Source organism: Melopsittacus undulatus, chromosome Z, assembly GCF_012275295.1.
Source record: "Melopsittacus undulatus isolate bMelUnd1 chromosome Z, bMelUnd1.mat.Z, whole genome shotgun sequence".
Classification (NCBI taxonomy): Eukaryota; Metazoa; Chordata; class Aves; order Psittaciformes; family Psittaculidae; genus Melopsittacus; species Melopsittacus undulatus.
In genome coordinates, this window is record NC_047557.1 from 9,430,001 (window position 1) to 9,448,310 (window position 18,310).

The following is an 18,310-nucleotide window of genomic DNA, read 5'->3' on the forward strand; positions in this document are numbered from 1 at the left end:
CAAGGTGCATCCTCACCAGTGCCCAGTGCAGGGGGATGCTCACTGCCCTGGCCCTGCTGCCACACTATTGCTGGTACAGGCCAGGATGCTGTTGGCTTCTTGCCTGCCTGGGCGCAAGCTGCTCATGTTCAGCTCCCTCAATCAGCACCCACAGATCCTTCCCCATGAGCAGTTTCCAGCCACTCTTCCCCAAGCCTGGAGCATTACATGGGGTTGTTGTGGCCCAAGTGCAGGACTTAACACTTTGCCTTGTTGAACCTCATACCATTGGCCACATCCCATCTATACAGCCTGTCCAGATCCCACAGTGAGGCTGAAGAGCTCCATTCCATCATGAAAATCCCTTATTGTGGTGAACTGAAGGGCATATACAACATCTGTATTTGTTCACTCTACTTTAAAACCTGCATGCTTTTCTTGCACGGCTCATACATACCTTTTCCTCTGCTTATAGAGGCAAAAAATAAGAGTAACCCAAACCCAATGATCAATGTTTTGTAAGTGACACAAAGCAAAATAAAAAGGATGAAGAGGAATGAGGGAAATGTGTGATGTACTAATCTGGGTGAGAGCAATCCCAGGCACAGCTACAGGTTGGGCAGAGAAGAGATTCAGAGCAGCCCTGAGGAGAAGGACTTGGGGGTGTTGGTCAATGAGAAGATGAACATGAGCCAGCTTCAGTGTGTGCTTACAGCCCAGAAAGCAACCGTATCCTGGGCTGCATCAAAAGGAGCGTGACCAGCAGGTCAAAGGAGGTGATCCTGCCCCTCTACTCTGCTCTTGTGAGACCTCACTTGGAGTATTGTGTGCAGTTCTGGTGTCCTCAACATAAAAAGGACATGGAACTGTTGGAACAAGTCCAGAGGAGGCCACGAGGATGATCAGGGACTGGAGCACCTCCTGTATGAAGACAGGCTGAGAAAGTTGGGGCTGTTCAGCCTGGAGAAGAGAAGGCTGCGTGGAGACTTCATAGCAGCCTTCCAGTATCTGAAGGGGGCCTACAGGGATGCTGGGGAGGGACTATTCATTAGGGACTGTAGTGATAGGACAAGGGGTAACAGGTTAAAACTTAAACAGGGGAAGTTTAGATTGGATATAAGGAAGAAATTCTTTCCTGTTAGGGTGCTGAGGTACTGGAATGGGTTGCCCAGGGAGGTTGTGAATGCTCCATCCCTGGCAGTGTTCAAGGCCAGGTTGGATGAAGCATTGGGTGATATGGTTTAGTGTGAGGTGCCCCTGCCAATGTTGGAACTGGATGATCTTGAAGTCCTTTCCAACACTATTCTGTTTCTATATGACATACACAAAGGCCATAAGACCAGTCAACTTCTGACAGCTCAAAACCCTACAGTGCCTTGAGAGAGATGAAAGCAGTCAACATACTATTGTCTTGATAAAGAAGGTGTTTATTTTATGACTTTTTTTTGGTGGGTTTATCTAACAAACCTCAAATAAGGGTGCTGTGATAAGTCAAAGAGAACAAAACCCCAAACCCTATAAAATAACTTCACAGGCCTTCCGTTTTCCCCAGAAGACAAAACCCCAGATGATAAATCATGTTTGGCTGCTTTTGGCCCTGATTTGCCACCATTAATCCCCCTGTTCACATCCCCGCTCACACACACACACAACCACCATCTGCATTTTGGACCAAACCCTCATGTTTTTACCAAACCCTTCCCCAATATCTGAAAACCCGGTAGTAAAGCTGCTGTTAGAGGGAAGCACTGTGCTATGGTGCTGGGTGGGCGTACAGCCCCTTGTGGGGGGATGAGGCCACCATGGCTGCTGAGGGAATGGGCTAAGGAATATGGGATGAAATATCCCTCTAGACCCGGCTCGACACCTTCATCCAGTCCCGGGGGGACCCTATGGCTGTGTCCAAAGGGAAAGGAGCAGGAAGTGCTGGAGGAGCCCAGCAAGGACTGGGATATCACCACCGATACGGAACCATGAGCGGTCCCTGGCCCCGCTCCCCCTCCCGTCCCCTCACGGGAGGGGGCGTGGCTTCTCTCGCCATCGCCCCGCCCCTCTCCCTGCCGCGGTGTACGTCGTCACCAGGGGCGCCTCCGGATTGGTCCGTTGCGGGGGGGCAGATGACCTGACGGTGTGACGCTCGTGCGTCGCCTGGGAGGCGAGGCGGAGGGCAGGTAGACAAGATGGCGTCGCCCGGCGGCGAGGCTGGAGGTAGCGGTGCTGTGCGGGTGTCGTAGGGGCGGGTGGTGCGCAGCGGTCCGCGGGGACAGACGGAGGCGAGAGCCGGGGGCCGCCAGGCGCCGAGCAGGTAACGACTGGGCCGGGAGGGGAGGCGGGAGGGGGTGTGCTTGTCCTGTTCGTAACGAGGCCTGGGAGGGGGAGGGTGCAGCCGGCTGCTCCCCGGGCCCTCCGCCCCGTCGCTGCTTCTCCTCGTCCTGGGTGAGAGGACTCTTTGTACCTCCGTGTCGGTTTGGGGGACGTGAAGTGTCGGCAGGGTGGCTGTGGGCCTGCTGCAGAGCCGGGGCGGGTTGGACGGGTCGCAGACTGAGGGCCGCTCCACCGGGCGTGAACGGGAGCGAGCCTGTGGGCGCTGCCGCTGTGCGTGGCCTTGCTCCGCCTTGGCGGCGTCTCGGTACCGCAGTTGCGGGTGACCGTTAATGGCAAGGAGAACCCGCATGGTCAGCATGAAAGAGCGGAGTCCTGCCGCTCGGGCCCGAGGAGCAGAGGTGGATCAGGCAGAGGGGGTGATGCTCCTGTCCCTGCACTCGCCCTATTTCCAGTAGTTTCGGGACTGCCTGAGTCAAGAGAATGCCTTCACACCTAATCATCTTTGGTAATGATCTTTCGCCTTCTGAGAGCTGATTGCTGTTGCGATCAGAGTAAACGGGCCGTGATATTTGTGAGTTTCTCTTCACAGTAACTAGATCTGTGAAGGAGCAAAATGTTTGCTTCTGCTTTGTGGTGTGTGTGTATGTGGTTTTTGTCAAGCCTGTCGTCAGGTAATTTGCTAATTTCTGTTTCTTGTGTTGTGAAAACCATAGTACTTATCTTGCCTTTGCCACTGGTCACTTTAGATTTCTGCTGTGTTCACTTTTTTCTTGCATCTTGTGGGCTGAAAAGCCAAAGTCTCGTTTACTTTGTGGGTTGTAGCCTTTCACATTTCTGTTTATGCACATCACCTATTTCGGGATATTTTCCTTTTAGTTGTTCTGCTTTTGAATGGGGGAGAGGATCGTCTCTTTCTCTGCATTTGAAATGCACATACCATGGGTGTATACACTAGCATAAGAATACTTTAGTTTTGTACTCTCTTCCTTGTGTTGTGTTTATCTTGGTGCTTACTAGAAGTAGAACATTTAGCAGTTCTGTGAACTATTCAGCATAATTCAAGAGCTGTCTTACTGAGTTTTTTTAGCTCAATCTGTCATTCTAAAGAGAAAGAAAACTAGAATTGGTTACAATAGGTGGAAATGAGTAATCACCTTATCAAGTGTTTTTATTCCACACATCACTTAAAAATGAAAAAAAAGTAGCCTACAGTAATGTTATAACACCAATACTGCCTTAGTAGAATAGAAATAAGGTGGACTCAGGCACTTGGCTGTACAACTGACACAGCTGCCATCCTGAACTTAATGTATTCATGTTGAATTTAAACACTTTGAGATGGGTATTTTTAAGTTACATGCGAGTATTGCCAAATTGAGGAACAACTGGGTTGTGACTGGTGGTGTAACTTCAGAGGCTGTGCTACTGATAGAAGGCATACTGTAGCTTACAGCCTGTTACAGGGTAAGAGGCTTCTGTGGGAGCTTGGTGAGGGTCATCTAACGCTAGCTGTGGTCTGGTTAAGGAAATAAGAAGTACTGGAATGAGCCTCACCTTTTTCTTGCCTTCCTTCCCTTATCAATCCTCAGAGCATGGGACTTTGTCCCTGTGCAAAGGCACTTTTGCAACTGTTGGATTCCTAGGGTTGACCTGGCATCTCTGCAACAGCAGCTTTCAGGGAAAAAGCTTTTTTGCTGCCTCCTTTTATTTTCTCCATACAAATCAGAGCTATGTAAGCAGCTCTGCACTTGTCATTGGAGGGGAATAGGGCTCAGAAGGTACATGTGATAGCGACATAGTAGAGTTGAACTGATGTATTCAGGGCCATTTGCAGGGTGGTGTTTTGTTGCTGTAACACAGTAGTACTGCTACTTAATGACTTCAGTTTTCTGTACATGCAGAGCTATGATTCAAAAATAGCAGTGACTCTTTAGATCACTGTTGCAAGTCGATTACTTAAACATTTTAAGCAAAATCTTAAGTCTAAGTATGGGCGGAAGAAGACATGTAGACTGTGAGTTTACCTTTTGCAAGCTTGTGGTTTTAGTCTCAAAAAACAAAACTGAAAGTGATCAGACTTTTGTTGCCTCAACAGCTGCATCTGGCCTGCAAGTGTGACTGTTTGTTTTCTGGTTTTTTCTTTGGGTTTTTTTTCCTCTGTGAGTGCACTGCAGAACAAAAGAGACAGGGAAGAAATTGTTTATACTAAGGTCAGACACTGCATAAGTCAAGTGTAAGTTGAAACAAAAGCACCAGAAACTTCAAAGGGAAGACCAAGGAAATCTCAGGTGTAAGATGTGTGAATGAATAAATACTAGTTTCTCTTTAACGACTTTTAACTTAAATTTTTAGAATAATTTAAGAGTACACTGATCAGTGTAGAGAATATGCTGATTATCTGGAAGATAATGCACAGTTTATGTTGGTGGATACAAAAATCTTAATGGTGAAAGATCATAAAAAACACATGAAAGAGCTCAATATCCGTTTTTCACACGGTGTTTTGCAGTGCACAGCACTTGTTTCCCTAGAGACAACTAATAGAATAAGAGTCAGGTTCCTAGATTAATCCAGAAAACCACCTCATGTACCTCTGTCATGCCGTCAGCCAGAGCTCTTTTGGCTTGTGCTGTTGGCAAAAGTGTCATTGCCTTACTCATTCTCCTTTTTTAATTGTACAAGCTTATGATTTCCTGTTTCTTCCACAGAATTCAGGGATTTTATTCAGGACATACAATATTGTTGTCAGTGTCCAGCCTCTGTATTATAAGTGCTTGACATCAGCCTCTTCCTGTATTTTACAGTTGGTACTGGGTTGAACATCTTTATGAATTGCTCTGTGAGAAATCTAGTTTTACTTACTAGATGGAACTTCTGTCTGGCCTTCTCCAGCATTGTTTTAACATGATCAGTCTCTTCAAGCAAATTCCAGAGATTGAGCTGTCATTTTACAAGGATCTCCACCTAAAGGTATTACTGTTTATTTAAAACTGATCAGTGAGATTCAGATCAATGTCAGTGTAAAAAAGCTCTAGTGGAGCTGTAACTGGAAGGCTCTGGAAGATGTTTTTGAAAACTGTTACTTTAAGGAAAGGCAAAGAAAGGTTGTTTACAAATTATAAACAGCTTTTCTATTTGAAAAAGTAGGTCTTCTAGAGTGTGTGACAGGTTGGTTTCCTTTCCCCTGTATTGTGTCTGCTTGCTCTGGTAACTTGATCTCCCAGCATGTACCACTCCATCCCTGGGGTTGCAGTTGATCAATACAAGCCTGAGCTCACATTTTTGTGTGTTAACTACTTAGGTGGGTAATCCTCTCTGGAATGCAATTGCTTAATGCTTTGACCCTCTGACTTGATTTGAATAAGCTCATGTTCTGTGTTCCTAGTGACCTTTTGTAGTCAATGTAGTCTTGTTTTGAGGCCTCTGAGAGGAGCTGAGCATTAGGTTTTTTTTTCCCATCTCTTAAATGATCAGATTTATTCAAAATCCTTGCTTGTATAGGGAAGGCATTTTCTTAAATGTTAAGAAATACTCTCTTTCCTGTGTTTGGAAAATTTTGGAAGAGCAGCTTGTATGCCCAGACTTGGTTATGGGGTTTATTTAATTTATGCTTCTTTGAAGGCTGCAAGTTTTTTTTCAGAATCCTTTAAGCTTGCTGTGTACTTGAAGCATAGAAGTATATAAAAGGCTGAACAGAACATCAGCCTGGATTTAAACATTCTTTTCTAAAAGGGGAAAGCAGAGGGGGTCAAAATACCATCTTCATTAGCAGTTGTTATCTAACTAGATGACTGAGTGCAAATGGAAATTCTGAGCTTGTATTTTCTCAGCCGCATTTTATGTCAGAAACTCTTATACCACGGTAACGTTTTAAATTGGAAGAACATGAGTCCTATCCAAGAAGTGGTCAATTCTTCAGCTGGAAGATGGTTTGAATATGTTTATGCTGAAGCCACCTAGCTATTGGTATCTAGTGTTATGGAAACAAGTAATAGAGAGTTGTGAGCTCTGAGTTGACCTGCTCTGTGTTGCTGGAGATCAACATTCATGGTAACTAACTACTAGGTTATGGGAAATACTTGATATAAGCCCTTTCCTAATGTGTATGTTTTTTGCTTGCTCCAGTCAACGTCTTTAGGTGAACAGCAGATGAAGCTGTGACTGAAATGACTGGTGAGATTTATCACCTGAGTTTGGAAGGCTGGGTTTGGGTAGTTATATTTCTGACAATATGTGTATTACCACTTGTACTATGTCAAGTGTTAACACTGGACTTAATCTAGACATGCAGATGTGCTTATATGTTCAACTTAATTTGCCCATCAATTCTGAACTCTAAAATAAAATTATATTCCTAGTTTATAAGCACCCTGCATGGTAATTATTAAAGCATATGCATTTCCTTCTCTGATACAGCAAAGCCACACTGGGATCCACCCTAATGACTAACACCATCATGTGGTGTCCTTGCACAGTAATATGTAATAATTTGACATACAAATATAGGAGGCACATATAGTAGGGAAAGGAGTTTATAGGAATAAAGACACTATTAATCATCTGGAATAAAATGCATGTAGTGAAAGAAGATAGAAAGGCTTTATGCTGCATACCCTCTGAGAAAGGAATGTGTTCTTAATCTTTTAATTAAGTATTAGGTCACAGCAAGCAGTTCATTGCCAGTCTGTTTGACTTCTTGGTAGAAAATATCTTAAACTTTATAGTTTTATTTTGCTTGCTGTGTATGTAACAGTATAAAAAGTCGGTGTTTTATAGTGCTTTTCAGAATGTACCTTTAGGTTCTTTGTTGGGAAGAGGGGGAATAAGTAAATGAATGCATCCCCTTAATCGGGTGGAAATGGATAGAAAAATTACAGTAGTATAAAATAATTTTGCACTTGGGGGGTGTAATGAACCATAAAGAAAGGTTAGGTCAGATTTCTATATTACATGTCTCTGAGATTTATGAGCTCCTTATAAACCTAGAATTGTTAATCAAACTGTAATTGTGTCTGTGATCAGTGGCTGGCAGGGCTCTCTATCAGCTATTACTTTCACATCTAAGCATATAACTACTTAGAATCATAGAATAGTTAGGGCTGGAAGGGACCTTAAGATCATCTAGTTTCAACCCCCCTGCCATGGGCAAGGACACCTCGCACTAAGCCATGTCACCCAAGGCTCTATCCATCCTGGCCTTGAACACTGCCAGAGATGGAGCATTTACCACTTCTTTGGGCAACCTCTTCCAGGGCCTCACCACCCTAACAGTAAGTAACTTCTTCCATATACCTAACCTGAACTTCCCCTGTCTCAGTTTGAACCTATCACCCCTTGTCCTGTCACTACAGTCCCTAATGAATAGTCCCTCCCCAGCATCCCTGTAGGCCCCCTTCAGATACTGGAAGGCTGCTATGAGATCTCCACGCAGCCTTTTCTTCTCCAGGCTGAACAGCCCCAACTTTCTCAGCCTGTCTTCATACAGGAGGTGCTCCAGTCCCTGATCATCCTCGTGGCCTCCTCTGGACTTGCTCCAACAGCTCCATGTCCTTCTTATATTGAGGACACCAGAATGACCAAACCATGTAAGCGAAAGCCCAGTGGAACTGTGGCACCCATGTCTTCCTTTGTCCTCAGCACACAAAGCTGTTCATGCCCATCCCTGGCTGTTAGGCCAAAGCCAGCAGCACACCACAACTGCCCCTTCTCCCTGTGGAGATGAAGGATGCTCCTACAAAAAGTGCTCTGTGTTGAGTTACTTTTGAGCTTGTAGCAGGTGATACTTGAATATCAACCAACAGTCTTGGTCCTACCTGCCCTCTAGGGCTATATCCCACTTGAGGTATTGTCTTCTGGAGGAAGACAATTTTGAGGAATATTCTGTATTCTGAGGAATAATTTAAAGAAAGTATTTGGGTAAGAAAATTTTTATCAAGTTTTAATCAGCCAACTATTTGTGTTACCATATCAGTCTGGAGACCTGACAGAGTTTTTAGAGGGGAAGATGCATTTTGGGACTGTTTGGGACTCCCATAGCTGACAAGGAGTGTCATGCCTGCACAAATGCAAAGTGCAGTTTCTTTAAGCTGTCTGTGAAAGAACTGTATGTGGAAGAACAATTGCCAGATTCAGATTAATGTCTTGTCAGAGGGCAGTTTTCAAAATATCTGCAGTTATAGGATTCCTTCTTTTTTTTGTAGAAGGGAGTTTAATACATGATTTCTGTTGACTTACTTGGAAATCTTTTGATAGCTTTTAAAATTTACAGTGTATTCCTAGGTCACTTAGTGCCTGTGCTTAGTAATGTAATTTCTTTGCAGAGAAAATGCAAGTAAATTGGTAAAAAACTCATTGCTTTTAACTAACACTGTTGAGTATTTCTTAATTTGTATGTAAAAAGAAAGCTAGCAGATTCAAGTGAGAACATAAATATAATACTGTTGTATTTAGTAAACTCTTCTAAATGAAGATCTTCAGCAGGAAAAGCCATAATAAACACAGCTTTATTTTTAAGAATCCACAAGCATATAGTAAGATGTGATAAATAAAGGTAGATGAAGAAATTGAATGTGGCATGAATGGCTAGGGGGTTTAAGCTGCTTTTGGAGCTGGGAGTGGACTCTAGAAATACATGTTTGGTTGACAGAATGGCTATCACATCTGTGGACATATATCATCCTTTTCATACCTGAGCTTCAGTATTGCATACACAAGTAGTACGTGGTTCTGAAGGTCTGCCTGTCTCTTGGGATGTTCTGTATGTGTTATGATCTTGCACTGATGAAAAAGTTCTGCCTTCCTCCTCTCTGCCTTCTCTCCTGAGAAGATGAACACTTGAATACACCAGTATTCAGTGCAGGGATCTAACCATACACTGGATAAATTGATGCTATTGAGTAATTTAAAGTTTTTCTCTACCAGCTTAAAGGGAAGGACAGAGGCTGAATATCCATTTTACTTACTAAATGCCGCCTTCAAGGCATATTTCTCTTGTAATTTGGTGCTGCTGCTGGAATGTGAATGCAGTGCTGTCATTCTGTCATTAGGCAGCACTGAATTTATTTGCTAGAGTAAGCTGGATAGAATCAGACATCATGTGGGTTTTAAAAGAGGCAGGCTGGGAGTCGTTCTTGGGTTACAGGAGAAAACCTAGTATCTCAGTTGAGGACTTAGAGTCTCTCCACTTATTTTCTATAAAAAGAGGTAATCTTGCTGCTTTATCACAGTAATGATGGTCACTGAGGTAGATCTCTGTATTGTTAGCAGTCCCATGTTGTTACCAGTCTGCTAGGTGCTTGGAAAGAAGCCAGTGTGCATGACTGCTGTATCATTGTGGAGCAGCCTCATCCAGCAGCTTACTCTGGTCTAGTTATGAAGTAGAAGTGAGGCTTGATTGCTGAAGCTGTCAAAATGTCCTGAGGAAATTAAGATAATGCATCTCTGATGGCTGCTTTGCACATGAAATGAACTGTTTCTGTTTATTTATTGCTTTAAATGTTTCAGGGGTTGCATTCATTACTGTAGCTGCTGAAATAGTTTATAAAATGCAGGAAAAAAGTCTGCACCACTAAATGAAACTATATATATAGCGGATAACGAAATTGTAGACTTAAATTAATTTGAAGTAGTAACCAAGTTTGGACTAAATCCAGATTTGTATTATCAATTCGAAGAACATCCTAAAGTCTTTTATAGTAAAATGGAAAGCTGAACAGGAGTGATTTGATAGGAAAAATTGGGAGACAAAGATACTGGTCCAAACTTGAGAGAATGCAGTGACACTCCTGGGGTAGCTGTGGATTTGGGATTCAGGAAATAAAGGTTCTGTTTGGGTTTGTTACTGACTGAGCTAGAGGCTTGTGGACAGACTGCTTCATCCTTGTGCCATGTTCCCCACACCTGCAAAAGAAAAATAGTTTTACTGCTGATTAAGTGTCTTGACAAGTATTTTGAAGTCTCATGTAAGAGCTAGGCAGTGCTGAGGGTCTAAGGGAATTGTGGCAAAACTGCTTTCTGGTCAGAGGAAAGGTAATGAGTGAAAAATGTGTGTATGTGTGCAGGGGTGTTCAGTTTCTGGCAATATGAATATCTTGTAGCCTTCTAGATTTCATCTTAAAGCAGTGTCTTTCTGTGGCTATGGTTTCTTTCCCATCTTCCGTTCCAGTGCAGCATGAAACTCTGTTTCAGTGTTAATGCATTCTTATAATTGGGAGGCTTGTAATTGTGTATGTGTCTGTTCCTGGTACCTTCAGAGTTTCTGCATTTTGTTCTGTACATTAATGATAGGAAGATAATTCTGTATTTGTAGTGAAGTGCAGGTTTTCAGTCCATACTAGCCCTTAAACTGATCTGTTCCAAATATTAACTATGTGTGTAGGTCTGCAGTGCTGTGAATGCAGACTGAATTGTGTCTTACACGGAGAGAAGCAACCCTGTTCAGTTTTTAAGTAAGGCTGTGTGAATCTTGAAACTCATTTTATAAAAACAGTAGGAATTAAGTGTGTGTAGAGGTTATTTTACGATGCTTAGGGACCTACCGAGTATCCTGTCTAAATGTAGCTGGTGACTGCTGCATGACAGCTGTGCTACAGGAGAGCTTTCTGGAACAGCATGTAAAGGTGAGCATAGCAAATGGAGCATCCTTGAAAGTTAAATCTCAGGGACTGGGTGGTTTCTCTGCTTTCCTGCTCAGAGGGTGAGATTGTCTTCATGTCTGTATATCTTCACCGCTAGTAACCTCAGCTGTGTCAGTTACACACAGAGAATGGAAACTGTTTAACAGATGTACTGCTGTAGGTCACTGAAGCTCTAGTGTACAACAAGGCAAGCAGCTCATTTACTTACATTCTGGTTTTGTAATATATCCATACAGCTGAGGGCAACCTGAGTTTGACTTCTCTGCTCAAATTTCTACTTTTCTAACCTAGGCAAATTTATTCAAGGCAACTTAATTTCCTGTATTCCAAATGAATTCAATTTCAGAAGGGTACAGGGAGATGTTATTGTGGCCTTTCAGTACTTAGAAGTTCTTAAAAGTGTAAGTAAGGACTGTAAGAGAAATAGGGAGAGACTTTAGCAGGACCTGTTGCAATAGGACAAGGGGTGATGGTTTTAGACTAAAAGAAGGGAGATTTAGGCTGGATGTGAGGAAGAGATTTTTTACAATGAGGGTGGTAAAATCCTGCTAATGGAATTTAATTGTGTTGACTACTGTTTCCCATCTGGGTCATCTTTGTAATTTGGCCATTCAGTCCTGTTTGGACTGAGTGGAAAAACATGAAAGCAGACTTAACAGATACTATATCTGGAGATGAAATAAGATAGGGTTTTTATTTATTATTGCCGTGGGACCATATTTTTATTTGTTGGATGCACTTTTTTCTATTTCAATTTGATTCCTTTGTTCTGTTGAATTAATCTGGGAATAAATGTGTCCCCAAAGAGACCTGAGATCAGAAAATGTGAAAATAGCTGAAGTGAGTGTTCACCTTTGTCATGGTTTAAACCAAGTCCGCACAGCTTGTCAACTCGCTCCCTCCCTTGCTCCCCCAACTCCCAGAGAGTTAGGAAGGAGAATCCAAAGAATGTAGCCTCCACGGGTTGAGATAAGCACAGTTTAATAGCTAAGGTATAACACAAATCACTGCTGCTACTACTACCACAAACAATAATGATAAAGCCAATAACAAGTGAAGAGAATACAACACCTCACCAGCCACCGACCCATAACTTACCCCACCCTGCCCGACCGAGCACCGACCGATACCTCCTCCATCCCCCCAGAGCTCCAGCCCTACTGAGTCTCTCCCGGTTACATCCTGGGTATGACGTGCTATAGTATGGAATACCTCTTTGGCTAGCCTAGGTCAGGTGTCCTGTCTCTCCTTCCTCCCAGCCTCCCTCCTTCCCTGGCAGACCATACGCTCAGAAAAGGCCTTGGACAAACCAAACATTTGAGCAGTAACTCAAAACATACTTGCAATCAGCAACTGTTCCCAGCCCGAAAGTCAAAACACAGACTGCACCAGCTACCAAGGAGAAAAAATGACTGCTACTGCTGAACCCAGGACAACCTTGAACAGTCATGAGGGCTTTTCCCTTGTCTGTTAGTTTTCTTAGCTGCAGCAAAATCTGGGATCTTTTCAGATGTATATTTATGTCTATACTTATTTTTGTGTCTCTGTGTTGATAAGAAGGGATGAACGAAGAGAGATACTGGCTGGTTTAGTAAGAGTGGCACATGAATTATGGACAATATGAGCTAGCATTGGAAGCTGAAGCTGTACCAGTGACATGCTGGTTGAAGAAGATGCATAAAGCCTCAAAAAGTCTTTAAGTGTGTGACGAATGTCACATCTGTAGCACCTTAGATAGAATTCACATTTCTCACGTTAGCACTGTCAAGACAAAGGCAAACAAAGCTTATAGAGTGTATTTTTAAAAGCAGGAAGCTTTGAGAAGGTGTGAGTTTTTTATTGTGACTTTGCAGAAATGCGTTTTGGTGAGCACACTTTTCCAGGTATGCTGTGGTCACCTATTTGGTGCTTCAGTAGTAAGGAGTTTTTAGGACTTTTGCTTTCATATCTGTCAAAGGGTGTGTTTGGTGAAAGAGTAACTTGCTGTGAAAACAGGCAGCACTGGGAGATTAAAGTGAATGAGGGTAGATTTAGATTGGACATAAGGAAGAAGACACTGGAACAGGTTATGTAGAGAAGTTGTGTATGTTCCATCATTGGAAGTGTTCAAAACCAGGTTAGATGGGACTTTGAGCAATGTGATCTAGTGGAAGATGCCCCTGCCTGTGGAGGAGGCTGTGGGCTGTATAACCTTTGAAGGCCTCTTCCATCCCAAACCATTCCATGAGTAAATTAAGTGAATTTGCAGGGCACTTGTGTTCTCAGAACATGGTTCTTCTAGTTGAGACGAAGTATGTTAGTGGAAAACAGGGATATCAGATGGCTGGAAAAGTTAAGCAGTTCTAACCACATTATGGGTGAGATCCTGTACGGAGTGGGTAAAGGCCTTATGTTCGACTGAGGAAGCAATGAGGATTTGAAGCTGCAGCTCCCATGCAGAGTTAAGGTTATATAGCCTGTTTGCTGGAAGGCAGGCAGAGTCGTTTGTAGGTGGGATAGCTAATTTAACAGCCTGTATTTTCTGCCGGTACCACACTGAATATTGCTGGAAAAAACTAAATGTGTGGTGAGAGTGGGTAGTGCATGTGACTAATATAAGAGGAAAAATTGATGAATCTGTGGTAGTCTTAACACTGGTCCCATTATTCTTGTACAGTGCAGTATGCACATATTTTGGCTGAGTTGAAGTGTACAAAATGGCAAGTGATGTTTGACCTCCTGTCAGATTTTATTTTTCCATTTTAAAACTTTAATGCAACTTGATTTCTTCCTAAATGTTTTTTGTCCACTTTGTTAAAATAATTCCATAAGCATTCACATTTCACCAAATTTCTAACAAAACCCATACCTCTCAATGATCAGTACCATTTCCTTTCTGAGCTCAGGCAGGGAAAATACGACAGTTGTGTAGCTTTCATTAGAATGAATTTTTTTAATAATTTAATTGTTGTAGTGTGTTTAAATGGATTAAATTTTTGATTAGTAATTATCAAAAGAATACAAATTGCTTTCTGCAGTGTAATAGAGTTCTTGTCTCTGTTGGGAGTAGATCTTGGTATGGTCAATGAGAGCTGAACTTGTTTCTAATTGTAAGACCTACAGCTACCTGTACACCTCTCTTGGACAAAGAGTATAAGAAACAGTAGCTTAAAACCACACAATTCTGGTGTTTTGTTTTAATTAAAAAGGAGATCTTCTGATTAACAGCAAAAGCTGTTCTACTGTGTTAACGCTGGCAGAATTCTCGGAATGTTTGTCTAGTTCTCATTCATAACTGGGACAAGTCTGAAGTATTAATAATATTCAAGAATTACAGAGTCAGCTTGTTGCATATTGAAGTAACACTGCAACAAACAGACCAGCATTTTAATTACCTTTTGCTGCTCTGGGTTCCAGTCATATGTTTTGTATGCACAGGATATTCCACTGTTTTTTTCCATGCATCTTTCCAGAAAGAACAGAGTAAGTGGGCTATTTTGTTGCTGAAGCTGGTAACTTTCTATAGCTAGCAGCCTCTCATTTGAGAAGGGTTGTGCTGAAATTTTAGCTTCTAAAGTGCTAGGATTAACTGAAAAGCAAATGTACATATGTGTGTATACAATATGGATACTCTGGCTAGGGCTAAGATTGCTCTTAAAGGTTTGATTTGTTCATAGCAGTATGAAGTCTTGTGCTTATTAAGCTGAAGTAGCAAAGTTTGTTAAGTTACAAGATTATTTCAATCTGACTATTGTAAGCTCTCAGAAGTGGTAGGTATTTGCAATACAAACTTTAAATATAGGAAAATAATAGAAGCAGTTGTTTTGCTCGTCAAGTTGGGGACTTGCTTCAATGCTGTATTGTGAGATTATTATAACCCTCATGTGTGGCTGGATCATAATTCCTTGCTTTTTCCTAGAATATCGGAGTTGTGCAATTTACTTATATTTTCCTGCTGTGGCTTAGCTTGCAAATGTTTGTCTTGCTTCTGTTATGTCTCAAGGAGGGGAAGTTGGTCCGTCTGGTTTACCACCATTTCCTTGGTGGTGGTGTATCTTCTGTGTTAGTGAAGCTGATCTGAAAAAGCAAAAGATAATGTAAACCCATGTACTTTTTTTCCCCCTCTCTGTATGATCTTTAAATAACTTAGGTAACAATCAGTAGTAGGAGCTGCACTCTAAAATCACCTGCTCTCAGAGTTGACAGAATCTGTGCTATCCCCTTGTTTGCAGTCTGGAAGTGAGGGCAGCCTTAGATGTTAGTTGTACACAGTTTTTCTCTTCTGACAGGTCTTTTTTTTTTAAAGACTCCATTTTAAAAAGATCACCTATTTTCTGCAACAGTTAAATATGGATTTAGAACAGCTGCATCTTTTATGCTGTTGTTCTGCTCATGAGCTTCTGGTCAAAGGAAAACCTTGTGCAGATCTGCCTTGACCACAGGGCTGTCTATAAGTAATTTTCAGTCTCCTTATGTTCTTGCCTGTGAAACCTGTACTTCCAGAGGCTTGTGTGGTATATAAGCTTCAGCTTTATTGAAAACTTGTATGGCGGGTGATAGCAGTGCTTGAAAAACTGGTGCATTAGTGTACTGCATGTCCTCAGCCATTGTAGGGTTTTTTCTCTTATTTCTGGGTGAAATGTATGTCAAATTCCTTTGTCCCAAAAGTAAAATCAGGATCTTAAATGAAGAATAGAGCTGTGCATTATCATTTAAGAACCATAAATCATTAAACAACCCAAGTAATTCATGCTTTTAGCAAGTCCAGTGTCTTTAATGCACAAAGGGAGACATGACATGAGAGTAGCTGTGTAACTAAAGGTGTCGGATGTTGATGTAATGAATTCATATGGACCAATAGCATCAGAGATGCTGTGTTTTTTCTGAAAGCCTGTGGAGGAGCTGTCTTTTAGCTTTCCATTGATTGATGTGTACTGAAGCAGAAGGTCTAATTGCCCACTATGTCACATTAAGCAATGGCACAATTTGAAAAATCAATTTCTCCTAATCTTTGTGGCTTCTAGGAAGATGCTGTTCAACATCTGCATGTAAAGCTCAATAATGGATGTTACTGCCATCACTAAAGAGTGTTGTCTCGTAAATCCAATAATGTGATCTGCACACAAACCTACTCTTCAGGGACTCTTTTTCCCTGTCCTTCCTACTCATGTATTCTGGAAATGTTTTTAAAGTGCTGTTGTATTGGTTCCTGTCTCTCTGCACCTCAGTCATTGCACTGAAAGTAACAAACTGAGTCACTTTTTTTACAGGCTGTCTTTCAAAATTTAGATTTCTTATGATAGCTCTTTGATCCATGGGGTGTGTATGCAGCAAAGATATGTCATACCTTCCTCTTCCCCGTGTCGTTAGTGTAATCCCTACTCTGCAATTGAGTAAATGTATGATGACCATTTGCACTTTCATCCCTGTCCTGGGCTCAGCTCTAACAGTTTTCTCCTTCCTAGCAGCTGGTGCAGGGCTGTGCTTTGGCTTTAGGCTGACAAGAATACTAATAACACAGGGATGTTTTAGTTGTTGCTCAGTAATGTTTACCCTAATCAAGCACTTTGTAGTCTCTCATGCTCTGCCAGTGAGGAGGGGCACAAGAAGCCGAAAGGGAGCAGAGACAGGACCCCTAATCCAAACTAGCCAAATGGGTATTCCATACCACAGCATGTCCTGCTCAGTATAGAAACTGGGGGGAGTCATCCAAAAGGCCCAGATCACTGCTTGGGTCAGGCTGGGCATTGGTTGGTGGGTGGTAACTGTGTTGTGCATCACTTGTGTTTATTGTTTTCTTTTTCCCCTTTTAGTATTATATTCTCTCCCCTTGTTATTTCTGTCATCATTATTATTAGTAGTAGTTTTATATTATGCTTTAGATATTGGACTGTTCTTATCTGAGCCTGCCTGGGAGGGGAGGACAGTGAGCGAAAAGCTGCATGGTTTTGAGTTACTGTTTGGGCTTAAACAATGATACTCCTACAAGGTGAAAGCGTATTATTAGATTTGTTTTGACCTGTGGCCATTGAAAATTGGGTGGAAACTGTAAGTGATTGCTTCAGGGAGGGCCTGGTTTGGCTTTGCTTATTTTACAGTAGACCCAAAACCTTAATGTACTTTTATCTCCTGGATTGCAGTAGCACTTTAAAAAGAATTACTGTGGATATATGTAAAACTTCTCTGTGAAGACTAGTGAAAAGTGGGTTTTCTTTTAATTTTTTCCTTTTTTTTTATTTCCTCTGCAGGACATGTATTTACAGCACATCAAATATAGTTTGACAACGACTTTATCCAAAGAGCTGTTATCAGTAGCTCAACATCATTGTCCTTTGCGAAACAGACATACCTTCATGCAGTTGACTGTGCTTATTGTTTGCAGGACTGTTGAAAGTACAAAGCAGAAGCATTTGCTGCAGATTTTAGGGTGATGTCATCTGTTTAGAGACTGCAGTAAATGAAAACAGAATCTGGTTTTGTGCTGTAGTAAACTTCTGTGAGCAGCTTTTTGCTGTCAGACTAAGAGATCTCAGTTATGTAGCAATGATTGAATGCTTACATAGGTGGGAAGCTTTGATATTGGAATCTTAATGTTTGTTTTATCTTGCCAAGAGGCACTGTCTACTTCTCTTTTTGTTGTATGAGGCTATATACAGAATCCTGAGGTTGGTTACAGCCTTTCACTTGCACTGGAACAAGCAGTTGTAGCGAAAACTTCACCCAAATCTGAATGTGGAATACCTGTAATGCATTAGAAATAAATGACTTGAACAAAACACCTCACCTGTTTCTTGGTGTAAAATCATTAGTAGCTGGTTAATGTGATATGGGCAGCAAAATTACCTTTTCTTTTTAATTTCTTTGTCTTTTTTGTGGTTTTCAGAGTGATTGCATGCATCCTCAATTCTGTGTATTTAGACTACATAATGTGTGCTAGCAGGCAAAATGGAAATTGCAAGATCAGGAGTCTTGTCTCTGAAAATCATAGATGTGCTGGTTTGATTATGGTTTATAACTTGAGGCATTTTTGTTTCTTCTGGCCCATAATAAGTACATTTCTCATTTATCTGAATCTTAGGTGGGAGTTAATTCAGAGAATTCATGTGTCTGTAATCTAGATGTACTTGCACCCCGGAAGGAGGGATATAGCAACAAGAGACCAGTCCCTTTTGACAAATAGTTAAACTGCCTTGACTTATCACTGAGAAAGCTGTAAGTGCCATTAGTTGTAGGATGTTTTCATCAGAGCTCTTTCAGAATAAGAGGAATGGAGATATAAACTCCAGAGAAAACACCAATAGAAGGAATGTGGAAATAATAAAAACCACCCCAAGTTCCCAGAGCTCCTCATGAGTCAGTCTTGGTGGTAACTTTTTTTTCTTACCTGTTGA

The 18,310-nt window shown here is 41.9% G+C and overlaps 1 protein-coding gene across 3 annotated transcripts in view; it reads left to right on the forward strand.

Moving 5' to 3' along the window:
• The first annotated feature begins 2,126 nt into the window (after positions 1 to 2,126).
• UBAP1 (ubiquitin associated protein 1) overlaps positions 2,127 to 18,310 on the forward strand; it is a 38,800-nt gene continuing 22,616 nt past the window's right edge. The window contains exon 1 of one of the 3 annotated variants that reach the window (XM_005143150.4): positions 2,127 to 2,284. The gene's annotated coding sequence lies outside the window, so the exon portion shown is untranslated. Of the gene's footprint in view, positions 2,285 to 2,692; positions 2,810 to 14,357; positions 14,403 to 18,310 lie in introns of those variants that run through there. The other 2 variants (XM_031043796.2, XM_031043797.2) reach the window with 2 other exon arrangements.